Source organism: Lithobates pipiens, unplaced genomic scaffold (genome assembly GCF_037356315.1).
Source record: "Lithobates pipiens isolate NorthernLeopardFrog02 unplaced genomic scaffold, aLitPip1_a1.2 Scaffold_3, whole genome shotgun sequence".
NCBI lineage: Eukaryota > Metazoa > Chordata > Amphibia > Anura > Ranidae > Lithobates > Lithobates pipiens.
Window position 1 is genome coordinate 101,166,382 of NW_027507790.1, and position 21,897 is coordinate 101,188,278.

Consider the following 21,897-nt stretch of genomic DNA (forward strand, 5'->3'; position numbering starts at 1 on the left):
ATAAAATGCTCCTGTCAGGCCACGGACCCCAATGTTTCTCACTCTGAGCTTATTCATGGGGAAGCTTATTGATCATTTTCTTATACCTGATAGAGCAGAAACCTTTTCATTAAAGGCTTCGTTCACCTTTACCAAAAAACTGCCTATGGCGGTAAAGGGTATCTGTAGATGAAAACAAACTACTGTACAGCTCAGACTAAAGTTGAATAATGCCCTTTCTATAGGTCTAGGCCATTTATTTACCTCTTGATGCCTGATTGGAACACTCCCAGTTAGTTGCTAAGTGAGGCCTAGTCATTACTGTTTATCTCCACCATAACAGGCGCTCTCAAACATTGAGCTCAGAGTTACGGCATCAAGGGAGAGAGAGAGCATGTGAGGGGGTTCACACTTGAGATAGTGACAGTGAGCAGTATAGGGTCTGGGCTTCTCAATGAATTACCAGGGTGTTGCTGAGTGTTCTAGGTAGTGAATTGAGCTTCCTATCAGTGTATAACTTCCTGCCCGTATTGGAGGTAAGGGCAGACAGCTACACAGACAGTCTGCAGGAACATGGCATGACACCCGGGATCTGCCGATCATGGCTGCAATACTTTACAGGTACTTTACAGCTTCCTAACAGGTTACCTGCAAAAAAAAAGTCCCCTTTCCCCTCCGTTTTGCGGGATCCGCTTGGTCAGGGGGAAATTGCTCCACTGATCCCTGCTGAGCAGGCAGATGACAGGTCCGTCTCCGCTTACTGAGCAGAGCGGAGATGGACAGAGTCCCTCTCTCCTCAATGGGGAGATTCGATGAAAACAAACCGCTTGTCCATTTTCATCCCATCCGCCAGATGGATGGAAAATAGGACCTCCATCCTTCTGGTTTTGGTGGAGAGGATCAGATTGGATAGCAGTGGGTGTCAGTGGACACGTCACCGCTGACATCTGCCGCTCCATAGAGGTGAATGGAGTGTCCAATCAGGCCTGCCTGAAAAACTGATAGGCGGACCTGATCGGAGCCTGTGTGAAAGGGGCCAAAAAAGCAGGGGAGGAAAAACAGCCAGATCAGTAAGTAAAAGCAGCACACATTACACTTGTTAGGCACACAATTAACCCCTTGATTTCCCCTCCCTAGCCAATGTCATTAGTATAGTGTAAAGTATATCTGATGATGGTATTAGTGTCACTAGGGTCAACAGTGTCAGTTTGTCAATTACTGACCCTCCCATCCAGTTTCTGTTAGTGTGGTGGGCAATCTGGCACTCAGTCAGTTCTAGTATATATACCATATTTTGTAGACATTATAACTTTCACACAAACCAGTTAATATACACTTTATTCATTTTTTTTTTTTACCAAGGACATGTAGCAGAATACCTTTTCACCTATATTTATAAAGAAATTAGATTTTTTTTTATTGGATATGTTTTATAACAGAAAGTAGAAAATATGTTTTGTTTTTTGTTTTTTAAAATTTTTCATTTTTTTAAAATTTTATATAATAAAAAATAAAAAAACAGTATTGATCAAATATACCCAAAGAAATCTATATTTGTGTGAAAAAAAATGGCATAAATTGAATTTGCGTACAATATTGCATGACTGGAAATTTGCCAGTTAAAGTAGCGCAGTACTGAATCGCAACAAATGATCTGTTCATGAAGAGTATAAAACATTCTGGAAGTCAAGTGGTTATTAAAAGGCAAATACTGTTGATATTATGATCCAAATTCTATGCAAACTGCCTTGAAGTGATTGTAATGTCTAAAATGTTTTTGTTTAGAAATGACAAACTTGATGTACTTATCTGCTTTGTGCAATGGAATTACACAGAACGGCCCAGATCCTCCTCTTCCCGGGTCCCCCCACTGACTCTCCTGGCTGCTTCTCTTCTCATTGTGCTACCCTAGGAAGCCTCTTTCTATTGCGGCATGCCTGCTTGCTTGATCCTGTGCACGACCTGCGTTCATAGAATCCACCCGCTCCCTCATTGCATTATTTGACTGACAGGAGCAGGAGCCAAAGGCTCTCGCTGCCTCACCAATTCTTTTGAGAATGGAGAGAGGAAAGATGGGCACAGCGCTGTATTGAGAGAGGTAAGTATGAGGGGACAATACCATTGCCTAAACATTTTTTTACTCTAACCCAAGGAATGCATTAAGGTATAAAATGGTTAGGCTTTAGAACCACTTTAAAGCGGAGTTCCACCCAAAAGTGCAACTTCTGCTTTAAGTGTAGGTGACCCCCTGACATGCCACATTTGGTATGTCATTTTTTGGGGGGGGGGGAGCGGGTACCCTGTTTTTACAGGCACCCAGCTCCCACTTCCTTCCTGGCACCATGGCGCCGGAAGACCTCTCCCTCCCTGCAATCTTCTGGGACGCGTCACAAGTCCCAGAAGATTGCCCAGACATTGCAGCTCGTGCATGCGCAGTGCGTGTCCGGCTGTGATGCGACATCCGGGCGCCCACAGTAACAATGCTGGTGCCGTGGAGAGGAGGGGGGCTCTGTGCACCTGCATCGCTAGACTGTGGGACAGATGAGTGTCTGATTATTAAAAGTAAACAGCTACACTTTTTGTAGCTGCTGATTTTTAAATGGGTGGAGCTCTGCTTTAAGTATCTTCCAGCATATTTGGGCAGGTATTTCAAATAATAACTTTTTTTTTCAATCCTATAATTTAGAGGCAGTATCTTAACTGTTAAAGCAGAACTAAAGGTAAAAACTAAAAAAATGTAAGCAGTAGAACAAACACACCTGTCTGTCCAGTCTTTTTTAGAATGTACACTGAGCTACAAATGCATAGCTGATTGTTCTCGGTATGGTGCTTTGGTGACGGCATGAATGAACCTCCTGCGCATTTGTGGGAGTTATATTATCTCACACTGGCCAATCAAGACCGCCCAAAGACTCAATGCTAGGATATGCAGATGTTGCATATAGATTTTGGTACCGGTGAGGGCCCTTGGAGATGTTGGATCACTGTAGAGGAGGTGAACATTTGCCGACATGTATTTTTTTTTTCTAAAGTTTAAATTCTTTTTTTTTATTTTGCAGTCTGGGAAATGAACATAGGGCAGAGAATATATCACAACAGGAATAAACCTTGTCAAAATGTATAACAGTACATCATAACTAAGCTAGTACAGCAACAGTTGCTAGGTCAGCTGTATCATGGACCATCGGCAACCACTTACATCAAAGCATGATGTAGGATGTTACTCCAAATCGCCCCGCACATTTCCAAAACATTTTTATATTTTCACAATAGGAAGATTGTAAGGAGTTGGATTTTGGTTTTTATGACCGCACCAGAAAAATTCAACTACAGAAGAAGAATGAAAAGGTCAGCGGAAGGAAAAGGAGAAGGCAAAAAAGAGAAAAAAGGGGGGGAGGGGCAGTGAGACCAGCCCTAATCTCCCTTCAGTGCTCCACTGGGCTGTGAGGCTAAAGGTGTCGGATCCCTATAGTAGAAATAGGGAAAACAGATCTTCCAGTACCTTTCCTCCTGTTCTTTCAAGGTCATGGTAAGATTTTCCATCATCTAAATATCTGCTATTCTAGTACGCCAATGAGCAATTATAGGAGGGCAGGGCCTCTTCCACAGAGCTGGAATACACGCTTTGCCTGCTATGAGTAAATGTCGGAGTAAGGAATTTTTACATTTTTTGTTAGAGGAGTGTCATTCAGCAGAAAGGCAGCCAGATTTTTTGAGTGAGACCCCAGTCAGACCCCTTACCAGAAGCTGGGCATTCCCAGAAGATATGTAAAGGGGTTCTCACAGATTCTCCACAGCGTCAACACATCTCGGAAACTTGGGGATAGATCCTATGTAGCTTAGCAAGGGTTCTATGTCACTGTGTGAGAAGCGTATAACCTCCTTCCTGATATCTGCTTGCAAGAGAAGCTTTATGCGCAAATAGTATAATTTTGTCTTTCTGGGATTGAGAGAAGGTAATCTGCAGGTTGCTTTCCCATTGTTGCAAAAAAGTCAAGTCGGCAATGTCACCTTGGTTTGTCAGGAGAGTGTAGAAGTGTGAAAGTGAGTGAGGAAGCTGGGACCCATCGAAAGACCATGTAGGTACGCACTCAATTGTGCCTTCCTGAAGAAGTCCAAATCTATGTGAAAGCGGGCCTCCAGTTCTCATTTGGACGTAAGCTTATTAGCAACCGCAAAATGTAGACGTCGTAAAACATTCTGCCGACGTAGCATCATAAATTTCGGGTCAGACAGGCCTGGCAGAAAAGCATGGGACAGCAAAACCGGGACAAGCGGACTCTGGGATGGAGATAGAGTAGGCAATGTCTAAAACAGACGATTAGCTACCCATAAAGTTGCCCCAATTGTAGGGTGCGTAGTAATCGCCATAGGGCAAAGTTGCCTAGGGGACCAGGGTAAGCCTGCTAATACAGAATCCACTGTTGCTTGTTCTAGGTCTACCCACAGTTTAGGGTCGGTCATTACACACCACTCCATTATTCTGGTAAGATGTGAGGCCTCATGGTATCTCAGGATCTGGAAAGCCCATTCCCCCCTGCACTTTTGGAAGGGATAGTATAGCTCTCCAAAGGCTCGGAGGTCTTCCTGCCCAAACAAATCTGGTGAACCTTGTCCATAATTGTGCCAAAAGGTTCAGAGGGAGCCTAACTGGCAGCGTTTGAAAGAGGTACAGGAATCCTGGCATCACATTCATTTTTAAAATATTAGAGTGTACAAACCAGGTATAAGTGTCCCTATCCCAGTGCTGAAGGTCATTTTTAAGCTTACGTAGCAAAGGTGCAAAATTGAGTTTGAAAATCCTATTAAGCTAGGGAATATTCGTTCCAAGATGTCGAATATGGGAATCTGTCCATTTAAAATTGAACGCTTGACTTAATTGATGTTGATCGTGGGCCGACAGCTCAATTCCCATGGCTTCTGACTTAGGTTTAAATTCATTTGACAAAGAGTTAGAAAACACAATACATCACCATGAAAAACACCATAAATTACAAAAGACATTAAAATTGCAGACACAACATAACATAAGTACAATGACACACATATATAAAAAGGTATATACCTTAGAACCTTATTCTAATTTTCCAAAATATCAAAATCGAAATTCTTCCCTGAAGACTTTACCAACTTGCTTTAAGTAATCTATGACCTACTGGTACTATTCAGGAAACTCTGTAACTCTGTGGGAAGTCAGAAAGTCTACTTGACTAAGTAACCAGTATTTGGAATCTTCTAAAAATATTATGCAGCTAAATCCGTTCTGCAACATACATTCGTGTAGGGGCTTATATATGAGACCTGCTAACAAGAAAATTTGTTTCCCATAACAACCAATCAGAAGCTTTGTTTCATTTTGAAACTCCCGCAGAAATAGCAACTGGAAGCTAAATGGTTGGTAATGACAACAAGAAATGTACTTAGCATATGTTTCAGAAACCCCTAATAGTTGCATAAAAATCTTTGTTATATCGGATATGGATTCCACTTGGGTTAATAAATATAGCATATTCTAATCTCCCACATGAATGCTGCTAAGACAGTATGGGGCATGCTCTGCAGGAAATTTTTTAAGTCATAAAAAAAAATATACAGGATCCGATTAAATTTGGGTATTTAATATTCTGAAGAGGATGCTTGTCTCCTTGCATACAATGATACAAATGATGTGACTGAAGAAGTATGTTTGATGGCAAACACATCCGTGTATAGTACATTAGTGGAACACAGCTGTGGTAGATGCATGCTGCAATTACTTGATGACGAAACACATACTTAATTACACAGGGGTCATGTACAGTACAGGCAGTGATACTCTGCAGAGAAGAATACATGAGTGTATATGTTTGCACATTTGAGGAACCCTGGAATCATGTGCATTATGTCATGGCATGTAGTAATCACCAGACAATAGGCCAAATTATGGGGCAGAGACTAATTGTACCCGCTTATGGCTTCTATGGTGTTTTAAAAAAAAAAACCCTACTTATCGTAATGGTACGTAAAATAGATATGTTTATCACCAAGTATAGGCATACTGTATGTTCAACAGGACATAACATTCATAGCCTCCATACATTGTGGCTAATAAATTTAAAATTTTAAAGCGGTTCTCCATAACTATCCATTATCATTAGGCTTTCATTCACTGTAGAAATGATGTAAGGAATTTTGGGGTTTTGGGTAGTTTTTGTACTTTTCTCCAGGTTTCCTTGTTTTAGTATGTATACATCCACCCAAATTGATGGGTTTGACAGTTCCAGTATTTGCCTTGCTCTCACAATTAACAGTATCAAGCTGGGTCTAAAGGCCTCATTCACGTGGGCTTACTTAAAGGGATAGTCCACTTTTATAGAAAAAACTTAACACCGGACAGATTTTCTCTAAGGCCGCGTACACACGCGCGGACTGTTCGCCCAACTTTGTCCGCTGAACAGTGTTTGGGCGGACAGTCCGCTCGTGTGTGGGCTTTCAGCGGACAGTTTCAGCGGACAGTTGGACGGACAAGGTTTTTCGGAAATTCCGTAAAACTGTCCGCTGAAACCTTGTTTCAGCGAACAGTCCGCTCGTGTGTAGGCTTGTTCGTCAAACAAAGTTGCGCGCATGCTCAGAAAGGATTTTCACGCCGAAAGCTATAATGCAGTGTATAGGACGTCGTATTTTTCGTCCCATCGTACGTGTCGTTCACGTCATCGCGCGCGGTTTCAGCAAACTGTTCGTCCGTCGTGTGTGGCCATGTCCGTCCATGCTAAGTTTGAGCGGACTGTTTGCCGAAACTGTTGGACGGACAAAGTTGGGCGAACAGTCCGCGCGTGTGTACGCAGCCTAACTTTCAATCCCAGATCGTATTCACCAGCACAAACAGAGGGTGAATCTCAGAGGGACACAGACAGCAAAAAAAACCTGATAGTGGTTCCAATTCCTCTTACTTTATTAAAATATAAAAGTTGTTTTTCCTTTAGATCTACTTTAGAAAAAACCCTTTTAAATAATACGCATAGACAGTATATCATTCTGCTTTTTCTTCTTACCTGGGGTTTTTAATTACATGGCCGAAGGGCTTTCACACTGGAGCAGTGCGCTGGCAGGCCGTCACAAAAAGTAGCAGCTTCTTTGGAGTGGTGAAGGAGCGGTGAAATCAATGGGGATACCGCTGGCAAAACACCGATCTGGCTGCGTTTTGCGGGTGGATTTAACCCCTTTTCAGCTGCTAGCGGGGGGTTAAAACCGCCCCACTAGTGCCCGAATAGCGCTGCTAAAAACGACGGTAAAGCGGAACAAAAAATATGCTCAGTGTGAAAAGGGCCTTATTGCAAAAAAATAAAAAAAAATAAAGATTTGATTTCAAATCTATGTTTCTATGATGATTTAAAACAATTTATTATATTTATTTTTTCTCTGTATTCCAAAGGCTGGGGAAAAAGCTGGGTCACGTGACAACTGTATATCAATTAGGAAAGAAGATACTTTTATTTTTTTATTAAAATAATGGCAGTGAAGGGATAATGTAAATTAAACAGCATGTTTAGTATCACTTTAAGGCAGTGGTCATCAACCCTGTCCTCAGGGCCCATTAACAGGCCAGGTTTGCAAGATAATTGAAATACATGACAGGTGATATCATTTGCTGCTCAGTGATTGTAGTATTCTCGTCTGCCTCTCACCAAGGTAATACATAAAACCTGGCCTGTTAGTGGACCCTGAGGACAGGGTTGATGACCACTGCTTTAAGGTGATACATGGATCAAAATGCATGTATGTAATTTTGATCTATGTATGGGCAAGCTGGTTTTACTGTACAGAAGCTAATCTACCAATCAACTTCTGAACAACCAACCTGTTGGTTTTTTCCTGAATGATCAGTGCTGCTGGCTATAGCTGGCAATACTGAGTCCCCTTTCACACTTGTGTAACCTGAAAGTTGCGCAATTTTACTTCAAATTTTTTGCTGTGATTTTGATGTGACTTTAAGCATTGCCTTTGTAATGCTGAGGTCTAACGCTGAGGTCTGTGGACCTAAAATCGCATCAAAGTCGGACCAAAGTAGAATAGAGACTACTTTGATATCGCACAGATATCAATGATACTCATTGGAAAACGTGGGGCATGACTTGTCATGCGACTTTGCAGTCCCAAGTCGCACAAGTGTGAAAGGGGCCTGATCAGTGTTTTCTGACAGCAGGGATGTTTCCTCACTATAAGAATACAATAACTCAGCAGGAGTGATTTTTTTTTTATTGATTTTTTCCCATCGACATTGAATATGTGGATGGGGGAATTGGGTCATATTTGTTTTCATTACACTTTGAACAAAAAAAATTCATGCTAATATGGTCTGCTGTAATCTTCGGTTCAAAAAGTCGGGGATTCTCAACAACACACTACAAAGAGCTCTACAAAACCTGTAATAATCCCAGCTCTAGTCACCTTACTCCTTCCAGCTATGGTAAATTATACAGGATTCAAAGAGATTGAAACTCATGCTGAATATTATACTTTTTTTTTTTTCGGTAGAGTGTTGAAAGGTTCGAACCTCTGTCATGTTTTTATTCTGATTTTGAATGGACTTTCTGCATTCATAGAAGATTTGCTGGAAAGCGTTCGCAGGTCATGACATGTTTAGAGTCGCCCTGTGTTCATGTGAAATAATGGTGGTAAACAATGAAGTGAGGTGTATCATAGTATGCATTAGCTGTATGTCTTGTCCATGGTGCTGAATACAATTCCTGAAGGATAGACACAGTCTGATTAATAATCCCCCAGTCTCTGTCACTTACTCAGGCTATGGCTACTTCAGTATAAAACACATTGCTTTCATGTTTCTTCAATAATCCATGTTATCTTCATTTGTATCCTATAACTCACTGAACTGCTACAATCCTAATCACACTAATTAACATGTAGTCCATAAGCAGAGCGCAGGGACCCCTGTGTATTTCTTGGAAGCACGCACACACGTTGCTGTGTGAGATGTGTTGCCTCATCCATAGTAATGAATAATGAGGAAGGAAGGAAATCATCTCGCTGTAGACTGAGGGTGGCTCTGTTGAGCTGTTGTACACGACACACGCTTTTATAAGGCTTTTGTATTGAAGTTGGCAGTCGCCCAGCACCAGCTGGGACTGGACGCACGACTCGCAATCTCTCCTCAGGAATTCTGAGTACACCAGGGAAAGGATTGGGGACATGTCCTTTTTTCTGACAACAGTCACCCTCTTGGAGCACAGCACAATGTGATTGTCCTCTGTCCTTGTGGAAAGACCGCGTCGTGGTGGAAGTAAGGCACTTTCCTTGTCTTTGTGATTGTGATGGCTGGGGGAGGCATGCCTGGAGATTATTTTGTAGCCTTAAATCAGGTAATGTGACCTGTCTGGAGAAACACCTGAACAAAGCAGAGAAGAAGCTGAGTTTCACTGGTATGGTACATGTCTTTGGATGAGCTCCGATGAGCGAGGACTGAGACAAAGGGTCACACAGGCGATCAGGGCTATAGAAGAGTATTTGTTTAGTATGAGTCCATACTTTGTATCCCGCATTCTAGGGTAACCTGTTCTATACAACCGGTCCAATTCTGTTTTACTTTTCTGTACAATTCAGAATTTTATATACTGTTCTATACAACCGTTTCAATTCTTATTTACTGTTCTAGACAATCCTGAATGTTATATACTGTTATATACAACTATTCAAATTCTTATTTACTGCTCTATACAGTTTCCAATTGTTTAAATGCTGTTCTGTACAACAATTTCAATTCCTATTTACTGTTGTTATATAGAACAATTCCAATTCCTATTTACTGTGATTTTCAAACAATTTTGATTCTTATTTATGGCTTTATACAGTTCCAATTTGTTAAATGCTGTTTTATGCAGCAATTACAATTCACCGTTACAGAACAATTCCAATAAAACAATTCCGATTTCTATTTACTGTTCTATACAACAGTTTCAATTCCTATTTACTGTTTTATAGAATAATTCAAATTCCTATTTCTGTTTTATCTATCAATATCAATTCCAATTCCTAGTTACTGTTCTATACAGTTGTTATTTTTCTTGTATAGTGTGCCATACAACAATTTCAGTTCCTATTTACTGTTCCATACAACAATCCCATTCCTATTTACAGTTATATAGAATAATTCCAGTTTCTATATCTGTTATATCTAACAATTCAAATTCCTATTTACTGTTCTGTACAATTCTTATTCTTCTATGCTGTTCCTTACAACAATTCCGGTTTCTATTTTCTGTTAAATACAACAATCCAATTCCTATTTACTGTTATATAGAACAATTCAAATTCGTATTTACTGTTCTATACAACCATTCCATTTCTTATTTACTGTAATGTACAATTCCAGTTCCTATTTCCAGAAAGCCTATACGAGTCCCATAATATATCAATTTGATGGCACCAGCAAGATAATTTTTAGTATAAAACAATAAAGTGTTAACTTTTTTCTGTAGATTGTAATATGTCAATATTGGGACCCATGTGCGATATAATATAAAGTTTGCCCGATGCTGTGCACTGACTGATTAGGGGATATTGACAGTCTGAATGATTTATGTTGAGATGCCTGATGGCAGTCCGAAAGGATGGAGAAAATTGTTCTAGCACTGGCCAGCTCTGTTGACTAAGCAGTTCCCAGTCAGCAAGAGAGAGGTGGAAAAGAACATGTCGTTTTTGGACATCTTTCTGGGGAATAATGTGCCTGAACTTCATCGGTCATCTGTGCCTTATAACCTACCACAAAGCACTACCTTTCTCCATCACCTGCCAAGGTCAGTGACCATGAATGGGTACCGGAGAATCAATGGGTGTGTATGCGTTTCTAACTGCTTACTTCATGCTTTATAATGATACAGGGGTTCTGTATTATAGTGAAATTAACATCCTGGAACAAGCTACAGATAAAGCTTTATAGATATTGTTATGAAATGGACCCTAAATCAACTGGTCCGGAAGAGGTTAAACTGTGACGTTCAGCCAGGTATTGTGCATGGGAATGGTTCTTGAGAAAACCGTTTAATGCTTCATAGATGTGTTCATGTATCTACAATTGCCGTCTCATTGTTATCATTTTCCTTTGCCAGAGGAGATCTGCTCATCTCTTGCATGGCAAATTAAATTTACTGTTGCAGTAGTAGGGCTATTGATGACTGGTCTATTAGCAGCTGATTAATGATATTGATATCTTGCAAGGCTATGTGATGGTGAGATCCTTATGACATAGTCTAAAATGTGAACATCGTTGTTTTTCACAAAACAAGTCTTTTTCTTTGCTTTGGTATGTATGACAATTGGGTGTTTTATTACCATTTTGTAGTGTAGCGATTTTTCTTATGTTTAATGGTATGAAATATGTTACTGTTCTTTAACTGCTGGTGTATAGCTGGTGAAATACAACTGAACGTGGAATGTTGGAGTCATTGCCTTATGTATGAACAGTATGTATGGTGTAGGTAAATATAATAGTATAGGTAACGTTATTTGTCACCTTGTTTGTCTGCCAGGTGCAGGCACTTTCCAATGAATCCAAAGCATGTAATAATGTCAAATGTAGATTTTATTTTCACATGCAATACAGGACACACGACTAACATGTAAATATTGGCCATTTAAAATGTATGACTCTTCAGACAAAACTTACAGTCATTGGTTAAAGATCCATTACATTTTTTTCCATAACCATCAAATAAAAAGGACCACTTCCTTTTCCAAAAAATCTGCAATATTATTTTAGATATAAACATAAAACTGCCGCTCATGATGTGAAAGCCTCAGTCAATGCCGCTCCTCGGACCACATATTTCACCCCACCCACTGGGGCTTAATCCTAGCCACCGATTGGTGGGGCGAAACATGACAGGGGGGCGTCACATGGAGGAGCAGCATTGACTAAGACACATGTATACAGTGCCTGGAAAAAGTATTCTTACTCCTTGAAATGTTTCACATTTTCTCATGAAGGGCCCCTTTCAAGCGGGACGGATCAGTAATGATCTGCCCCGTCAACATCCGCTTGCTCAGCGAGGATCGCTCAGTTGTCCCCGCTGAGCCGGCGGATAACAGGGCGGTCCTGGCACACTGTGCAGGGACCGCCCTGTCAGCTCTCCACTCTCCTCTATGGAGGATCGGATGAGCACGGACCGCCTGTCCGTATTCATCCAATCCGCTCTGCAGACGGATAGAAAAATAGGATTTTCCTCCGTCTGCAGAATCAGACAATAGCGTAGGCGGACGATATCGGGTGTCTGCGGATGTTCATCCGCAGACACCCGCTATCCCATAGGGATGCATGTATGTCCCTATTTCATCTGCAAACGGATGGCTGAAATAAGGACATACGGTCCGCATATGTGAAAGGGGCCTTACAACCAAAAATGTAAATATATTTTATTGGGATTTTATGTGATGGACCAACAGAAAGTGGCACATAATTGTGAAGTGGAAGGAAAATTATAAACGTTTTTCACATTTTTTTTACAAATAAATATCTGAAAAGTGTGGCATGCATTTGTATTCAGCCCCCCTTACTCTGATACCCCTAATTAAAATCCAGTGGAACCAATTGCCTTCAGAAGTCACCTAATTAGTAAATAGAGTCCACCTGTGTATAAATTAATCTCAGTATAAATACAGCTGTTCTGTGAACCCCTAAGGGCCGGTTCACACAGCGGGCGATGCGAGGCGACACGACTCGCCTCGCCTCGCTCCCGCAAGTCGCCCCCGTTCTGTACAATGGAACCGTTCTGAGAGGAGCGACTCGAGTCGCTCCGACTCAGAAAAAAGGTTCCTGTACTACTTTTGGGCGACCTCGGGGCGACTTGCATTGACTTCTATACAGAAGTCATCTGCAAGTCGCCGCTGAGGTCGCCGCAGGTCGCGGCGAGGCAAGTCGGAGACGCCTCGCCTCGCCTGCTGTGTGAACCGGCCCTAAGAGTTTTTTTTCGAGAACCTCAGTGAACAAACAGCATCATGAAGGCCAAGGAACACACAAGACAGGTCAGGGATCAAGTTGTGGAGAAATTTAAAGCAGGGTTGGGGTATAAAAAAAATATCCCAAGCTTTGAGCATCTCACAGAACACTGTTCAATCCATCATCCAAAAATGGAAAGAGTATGGCACAACTGCAAACCTACCAAGATATGACTGTCCACCTAAACTGACAGACCCGGCAAGGAGAGCATTAATCAAAGAAGCAGCCAAGAGGCCCATAGTAACTCTGGAGGAGCTGCAGAGATCCACAGCTCAGGTAGGAGAATCTGTCCACAGGACAACTATTAGTCATGCACTCCATAAGAAGTCCCATTTGCAGTTTGCGCAAAAAAGCCATGTGAGGGACACAGCAAATATGTAGAAGAAGGTGCTCTGGTCAGATGAGACTAAAATTTAACTATTTGGCCTAAAAGCAAAACTATGTGTACCCTGCGGTGTAGGTAAACCGCAGAGCATCAATGTGAAAGTAGCCTTATGCTATTATGCCCAGTGTATTGCTTCGCACTGACCCGAGGATCTTCTTTCTTGCTGCTGGCACCACTCTTGAGGTCGCTAGTTGTGATACAAGGTGGATTGCAGTTGGTATCACTCCGCATGGGACAGGAGTCCGCACTACAGAGGAGGCATCGGCTTCTGCAGCACTTGCTCCCTACTACAGCTCCAACTTTACAAGTAGTCCCTCTGCATTGCACTCTGTTTAATGTTCTGGGATGGTGGGTCGGCAACCCCCAGGCTATGGTGAGCAGTGGTTTTATGTTTAAATGTTCATTGCTCACTGGATGAGTTTTTCTTATGCCGATGTTCCTGCTATCCTGAGTGCCAATGGGGCTCTACACCTCAGCCTGGAGTGGCACCACCAAGTATTAATGGCATTATTTTACATATGTTTTTTTTTCTAATTGTAAGCCAGAATTTACAATTATCTTAAGAGATAACTAATGTATTTTATCTGTTAATCATCTATGAACCTTATCTTGTATGCAATTATTATGAAACCTTGTACAAAATATGGCCATTGAGCTAGGAGTTATTTTTCTACAGATACCATTTAGAAATCTGCATGAAAAAGTGTGCATGTACAGAAGTGCATATCATTTGCAGATAAGTTACCTACTGGCTATGTATATTCCTTCTTCTCATGGTTCATATATCTCTTTCCTGTGATAGTTGCCGACTCTAGTACCCACCTTAGGCCCCTTCACACAGGCATACTGTCATTTTATTTTTGCAATCTATCCTTATGGGTGGCATGATGCAAGTGGACATGCGTCTGCCTATATCTGCTTACAGCCAGATCCCTTCAGGTTTGTCAGACCGAACAGGAAAAAGTTTGTGTCCAGGTCCGCTTTTGATGACTTAACCAGATGCGGACAGATATAGGCAAATGTAACTCCATTTACATCCATCCAACCATAGGGATTACAAGGATCCATTTTGTTCAGAACAGACTGTTGCCACTTATGTGGCATCTGTTTCTTTTCTGATCAAACTCAGCAGGGTATCAGTCTAGTATCCCCCTTGCTGAGGAGGCCTTACTGCATTCTGTACAAAATAGTGCCCTCCACCCCAGCCTATAACTAGCTTTTGCACTAAAGATACATATGGAAGAGCAACACGCATCACAAACAAGCAAAAGATTCCCCAGCTCACTTACCAGCCAGCTTGCAAAACAACCAAATTAACCCTAACAATTGACATTAAAAACAAGAGTGCCCATGTCAGGGCTCCTCCATATACAGTGGTCCTAACTCTATAGTTTTCATAGTGTCCCAAAGAGGAGCACAAATAGCAGTGGATAGATAGATTAAGGGCAGGGGAGCCTGAAGGGAGCCCACACCTCCTTAAAGGCACAGGAATGCACATGACATCCAGCAAGAGCACAATGGCAGCGAAGGCATCCAGTGCATCCCCACACTCAATTCAACAAACTGTACAAAAAAGTGACAACCACCCCAACCTATAACTAGCCTTTGAAGTAAAGTGCACATGAAAGGGAAATGCTCATCACAAACAAACAAAAGATTTCCCAGCACACTTACCAGCCAGCCTGCAAAACAACCAAAATGGCTCTGTCTAACAATTTATGTTAAAAACAGGGTTTAGTTTGCACACATTTGCAAATATATCTGTAAGTCGCAGTGCATTACAGAATTGTCCCTTCTTTTGCATTATTTTTTGAAATTAGCAATTGTGCCATCTCTGACCAGGAGGTAGATGACCCTGAATAATGCCTTGAACAAAGATGGCTCCATCCTTATTGGGGGAAATATAGTTGTTGTCAGGGAATATACTTTGATTTCTATGAGAGGAAATACATGCCATTGGGTCTCATTTTTAATTGTTTTCAAGCACAATTCAGACTTTTTTCTAATTGCATTTAAGTAAAAAAATAAAATAAAAATGGGACTCCTGGCTAAAAGTTGCTTGCATGCTATATGGCCCTCTTTAAGTGGGTTACTTCTCCAGCTATGAAGAACTAATCATGAAGAGCTAGCGCATAATATCTTCCAGTTACCCACCAGAAGGTCCTGGCTGCATTTATTTATGTAGGATTATTATTAGATTTTGGAATATGTGATGAGGGTTAGAAAAGGTGGGGGTGGGGATACAGTGTAGAATTTTTAATACACGTGGGATAACTAAATTGCTTGCGGAATCCTGGAGTGCAATCAATGAAGAGATTATGCTTGAAAAATTTAATTTAGAATAGGAAGTGATGAGATTGTAAATGACCTTTGAGGATGGGAAATGTTTTTCCCAAAAAGCCATCCAGACAGATGCTTCATATTCAGTATTCCTGCTGCCAATTGCTTATTTGTTCGCTGCTTTTTTTTAAATTTATTATTACTTATTTATTTTTTATTTATTGTTTTTTGCTGATTTTTGATACCTAGTAGAAGGAAAGACTGAAATAACCAGGGTTTAAATTTTGTCTAACCCTGCTGGTATACATGCTGTATACGGTTTGTAAAAAAAAAAAAAAAAACTGTGTAAATACCTTTTTATTTGAATCCTCTTTTGGATCTGGCACATGATCGCACATCTTCGATTCCTCCAATGAGCAGCTGCTCCAGTTGTTGGGAGGGAACATTCTCCGCTGCCAACACTGGGCTATTGTAAGGCGGTAGGTGACATGATGATGACGCAAAGTGGCCAACTGTCAGTAAATTCATGGACAGTTTGTAAAATCTGTTATTTTTACATTTGTCCGTGAATATCCATTATGGATGTGCAGTCTACATGTCTGTAACAAGTGAAACAAGTGAATTGGAGTTAAAGTGATTGTAAACGATCACCTTGTAAAACAACCCATTCAGTTTAAAATAGAAATGAAAGGCATAACATCTTTGTATAGATATAAAAAAAAAAAACATTATAAATTAACTTTTTTTTAAATCTTTTTTATAAGTGATTACATTCCCTCTGTTCTCAGCTACATTTGAGTTGGGGGAGGAGAAGCAGCAGTACACTGAGCTAGAGAACTGACCAGGGTGTGTTCTCTTGCTTAGTGTGGTCAGTTTTTTTAATAGGAAAGCAGAGGGATTGCAGGAACACCAGGGATCTCACTCAAAGGAAGCAGCGCAAAGAGAACAGGACAAATACATGGTACAGCAGGCACATATCAGGAATATAAAGTGTTGGGGTAACAAATGCTTTAAGCAATGACGTGACCACGCTGAAGGTATTCATACTGTAATTTCTTACAAAATGTGTGCAGCATGTAAAAAACAATCTGCGCCAAAATTAATAAATAACTTCCTCCTATAACAGGGTAAATGTGTAAAAGTACCAATATATGTGACTGCGGAGCTGCTGAACACTTATGCCGTGTACACACAGTCGGAATTTCCGACAACAAATGTTCGATGGGAGCTTGTCGGAAATTCTGACCATGTGTAGTCTCCATCGGAATTTCCGACAAACAAAATTTGAGACCTGGATCTCAAATTTTCCGACAACAAAATCCGTTGTGGGAAATTCCGATCGTGTGTACACAATTCCGACGCACAAAATTCCACACATGCTCGGAATCAAGCAGAAGAGCCGCACTGGCTATTGAACTTCAATTTTCTCGGCTCGTCGTACGTCACCGCGTTCTTAACATTCAGAATTTCCAAAAACATTTGTGTGACCGTGTGTATGCAAGACACGTTTGAGCCAACATATGTTGGAAAAAAAACCCATTGATTTTGTTATCGGAATGTGCGATCGTGTGTATGCGGCATTACAGTGATACACCACACCAAATTCAATATTGTTTTCTAAATAGTGCAGCGCTGTGTCTTATTAATCACTTAAGCCCGGACCATTTGGAGCGCCAAAGACCAGAGCGTTTTTTGGGATTCGGCACTGCGTCGTTTTAACTGACAATTGCATGGTCGTGCGACCTGACTCCGAAACAAAATTGAAGTCCTTTTTTTCCCACAAATAGAGTTTTCTTTTGGTGGTATTTGATCGCCTCTGCGGTTTTTATTTTTTGTGCTATAAACAAAAAAATAACGACAATTTTGAAAAAAACACATTATTTTTTACTTTTTGCTATAATAAATATCCCCCAAAAATATAGGGAGTTGTGATCAGTGTCAGTGTCATTAGGCAGAACAGGGAAATGCTTGTTTACATTAGCATTTCCCCATGCTTCCTCCGGGTGAGACGATAATATATGCATGGTCTTTGATTGCAATGGAATTAATTTAAATTAATTTAATGTTGTTATAATGATACATTTGTAGTTATTTAGAAATAACGAGTCGGCCCCTGGAAAATATGATAGTATGCAATATTATAATTTTAAAAATGTAAGTTTATATATTAGAAATTGACACACTGTTCATATATAGCGATGTACTACGTAATTAATTTTTGACATCAGATTGGTACAAGAGGTTCCCACGGAGGTCAGCGGTGCGATTGTGGTAGATCTCCCTGCAGATTTTTAGATCTGCCTAGTTAGCGGGGTGACGCACTCTATAGCTTAATATACATGAGCTCCGTTGTATACAGGAAGTGGGAGGATCCTCCTAAACCGCAAATGGCCGTAATGACACCTTGAGTGTTGCTTAGGCAACAATATGATATATAAGGGTGTCTAAGGAATCGGCCCACCCATCTACTGATGGAGGCCATTGAGAGGACGACACGCGTTTAGAGGGGAGGAGCCGAATCTGTGGAGCATCGTGAATGAATTGATGATTTGAGACATGCTGTTTTAAGGTTTTTATCTTGTAAGTGGATTTTTTTGGGGGGCTTTTAATAAACATACAAACAGAGTACACTATGGCACCTGTGTTTGTTGTTTCATGTCTTTATTTAACCTATGGACGTAAAAGCGGGATTGAGCACTAATGAGAAAGTGAAGTAAGGTTTTTTTCTGTTGGCAACTCAAACGCTGATTACCCACACAGTCTGGAGACTGTAGGATTACCATTGGAGAGTAAAGTTGATCCATTGTGGTGGACACGAGGAGTGATTTGTCTATGCTTGTACATTCATCTTTGAGGTGAGCGCGCACTTTAGCTGGTGGAGGTGTGCACTGGATATTAGTCCTTTTAAGGACGAAAACACACAGCAGTGATTGTTTTGGAAGCATTGACACAGACAAACTATTTTGGATTTTTTTTAATAATTTTTTGATATGTACGAAATATGACCTGGGGGAGGCAACAATACAAACCGTTGGCAATTTAGCCTTTCCTTTTACTTTTAGGTGAAACATGTAAGTAGAATTAAAGGCAAAGCTTTTTGTTTTTTCATTTTGGATATAGTAAGAAAGAGTTATAACCACTGTCGGGTTTTTTTTCTGTGTTCCATCGGGCAGATTTCCAATCAATTCTTGTAGTTTTCAAGCAGCAAAAAAAAAAAAAAAACTGAGCCAGTGCGTTCTGGAACAACGTGATTACAGCTGTAAAAATGCCTGATGCATTTTTAAGCTGCAGTAATTGGATTCAGGAATAGAGGGCAAAGAAATGCTGCCGAATGCCAACATGGCTAAACGCGCATTAACGCCAATGCAAAATGCTTCTAGCGTGTTTTTACAGCTGTTTTTTCCTGGCGTCTGTGCTGGCTTTGCAGCTGTGTGTATGAGGCCTTAATCCGTAGGGTTCAATATTGGGTTTGCCCACCCTTTGCAGCTATAACAGCTTCAACTCTTCTGGGAAGGCTGTCCACAAGGGTTAGGAGTGTGTCTATCAGTGGTGGCCGCTCCATAAGGGAAGCAGGGGCGCTGCCCCCCTGATCCATACACCCGGCCCCTGATCTACATGCAGCATGCATGGGTTTCAATGTGTTTTTTTTTTTTGAAGCACATGATTAGAGCCGGAGGCTCTATTTGGCCTTAAAAAAAGGGTGGGCTCAGAGAAGCAGCGACCGCCAGATGGTGGAGGGGGTAGCCGCAGCGTGCCGGGAGGGGGGGGGGTCGGTGTGGAGTGGCAGGCTGGAATGACCGTGGGGGGCGGGTAGATAGATGTCTCAGGTTTGTTTGGTGCCCCCCCCAAACCGATGGAGCACCAGCCGCCACTGCTGTCTATGGGAATGTTTGACCATTCTTCCAGAAACACATTTGTGATTTCAGACACTGATGTTGAAAGAGAAGGCCTGGCTCGTAGCCTCCGCTCTAATTCATCCTAAAGGTGTTCTATCGGATTGAGGTCAGGACTCTGTGCAGGCCAGTCAAGTTCCTCCACCCCAAACTTGCTCATCCATGTCTTCATGGACCTTGCCGAATTGGGCAAAATTCTAGACGCGCATGACCGGCTTAAGGCTCTGCAGTTTTATCATCAAGGAAAGGGAACAGAATATAATGACAATCGCATTGTTGTGCTACCTTTGTTGTATGCGTATTGGGTTAGTATGCTATCTGATCTTTCGTAGTTCATCCTGCAGATATTCTCCATTGGCATTTCAGTATTGATCAGCTGGCTCCTCTTATTTATCTAACAGTATCTGCTGTTGTTGATAGTCTGCATTAACGTGCTGGGTTTGTGAAGCAGTTATTTTCTGTATTGGATGATTTCATAGAGGCATTGCTATGGGAATGACCTGATTCTTCTATATTTTACTCTCCCAATTGTTCCCTGGATGCATATAGCTTTATCAGGCTGTACATCTCTATAGCATATTAATAACTCATTGTTATTTACCAGGACACATTCAGGCATTCTAGTGCCACGTGTGGTCTGATGGAAAATACTAAATGGATAGTGAAATTCTGCCTGTTAGCGCTCATTTCAGCTAGCAGCTCACACCAGGTTAATATGACGTGTACTGAAATGAGTGTAATTATAGAACATTGTACAGGTCACTTGGTCATCAATTTTATGCTTCTACAGACAAGCAGTTTACTAAAAGGAAGCAACTGCATGCATTTTGGAGACTATGTTCATAGGACACATGTTAAAGTGACACTAAATGATATCCCTATCCTCCAAAAAAGAATCCACACACATCCACTACTTATTGGCCTAGTCATCTATTTTTTGTGAAATTGTTCTTTTTGGGGTTTTCTGCCTCCTTGTAACGTCTTCTTTGAACTGTTTAACATCTCCTTTTCCCCCCCAACTATTGTTTGGAAGGAGAAGAGAAGTACACGTGAGTTGCAGTCATGTGCACTGGTAAATGTACCGTGCAGAGTCCATAGTCCCTAGTCCAACTCAGGAGCAAGAAAGGAGAGTGGCTACATTCCTATTAACAGTAGGACCATGGAGAATGACCAGGAAGTCAGACCACAGCAGTAAAAAAAAAAAAAAAAAAATTCAGAGGAGTTTTGTGTCACTTTTAATTAGTGTAAACATATGCAAACATATCTACCTGCACAAACAGTGATGTAAGTAAACTGATGTTAACATGTGTACACATAAAAGCCTAAGGAGGAAAATATATTTTTTTGACCAACATACCAATAAAAACTATTCATATATGTTGTCTGAATTGCAACTTGTAGCCCTCTAGATGCTAAGGGGTTACAAGGCAAAAGCCCAATTCCAGCCAAACTGTTTAAGACAGACCTGAAGAAAGTTGACAAGGGCCTATTCTGCTGGAGCCTCAGGAGTTCATCTCCATTAGATTGTTATGGGTGATCTATACACACTTGCCTGCCGCAGTACATAATACTGCAACAGGGCTGCTTGTGTGGCCACGTAACATACCTGCTGCTTTCTTCCGGGTTCACATCATGCGCCTCCACCTGCCGGCTCTGCAGTAATTGAACACAGGGGACATAGTCAGCAGGCCCCAGGCAATGATTCATGCCCAAGACCTGCTGATTGGCTGTGCCTAATCACAGCCCAGAGCCCTGTGTTGACAATCAACACAGGGTTCTTTACAGTGGAAACGATCTCTCTGTTTCTTATCCCTGCAAAGGAATAAGAAACAGATCTTTAGTAAAAAAAAAAAAAAACACACACATTGCACACATTACACAACGTTAGACACACATTTAACCCCATGATCACCCTAGATGTTAGCCCCTTCCCATTAGTCATTAGAATGAATTGAATTTATTCTAATTCAAATCTATACGAATTTTCCGAATTCGGTCGAATTGAACTTTGCATTGAAATCGAATTCCATTGGAAAACTAATTTATTCTATTCAAAATTCACATTTTGGAAAATGGTTATATTCTTCGTATTCCATTCTATTCAATTGAGTTTTCTATTCTATGCTTTTATTTTCTGTTCTATTCTTTTCTTTTATAGTATATTCTATTCTTTTCTATTCTATTTGAATTAGAATTTATTTTATTCCAATTTCATAAAACCGTTATATTGTTATAAAATTATATTCAAAACTGGTGCCTCTTCCAAAGGCTAATGTGCTAGTATCCCTTTAAATCTGCTTGCATAGCAATTTTCAAAATCAGTATATCATATCAAACCATATATAACATTAACAAAACAAACAATGTATCAG

The 21,897-nt window shown here is 40.9% G+C and overlaps 1 protein-coding gene across 2 annotated transcripts in view; it reads left to right on the plus strand.

Moving 5' to 3' along the window:
• Window positions 1-21,897, plus strand: part of OSBP2 (oxysterol binding protein 2) — a 399,907-nt gene that overhangs the window by 115,882 nt on the left and 262,128 nt on the right. Inside the window, exon 1 of one of the 2 annotated variants that reach the window (XM_077462101.1) lies at window positions 9,047-9,256. The exons of the other annotated variant lie outside the window; for it this stretch is intronic. The gene's annotated coding sequence lies outside the window, so the exon portion shown is untranslated. Of the gene's footprint in view, window positions 1-9,046; window positions 9,257-21,897 lie in introns of those variants that run through there. 2 annotated transcript variants of the gene reach the window in all.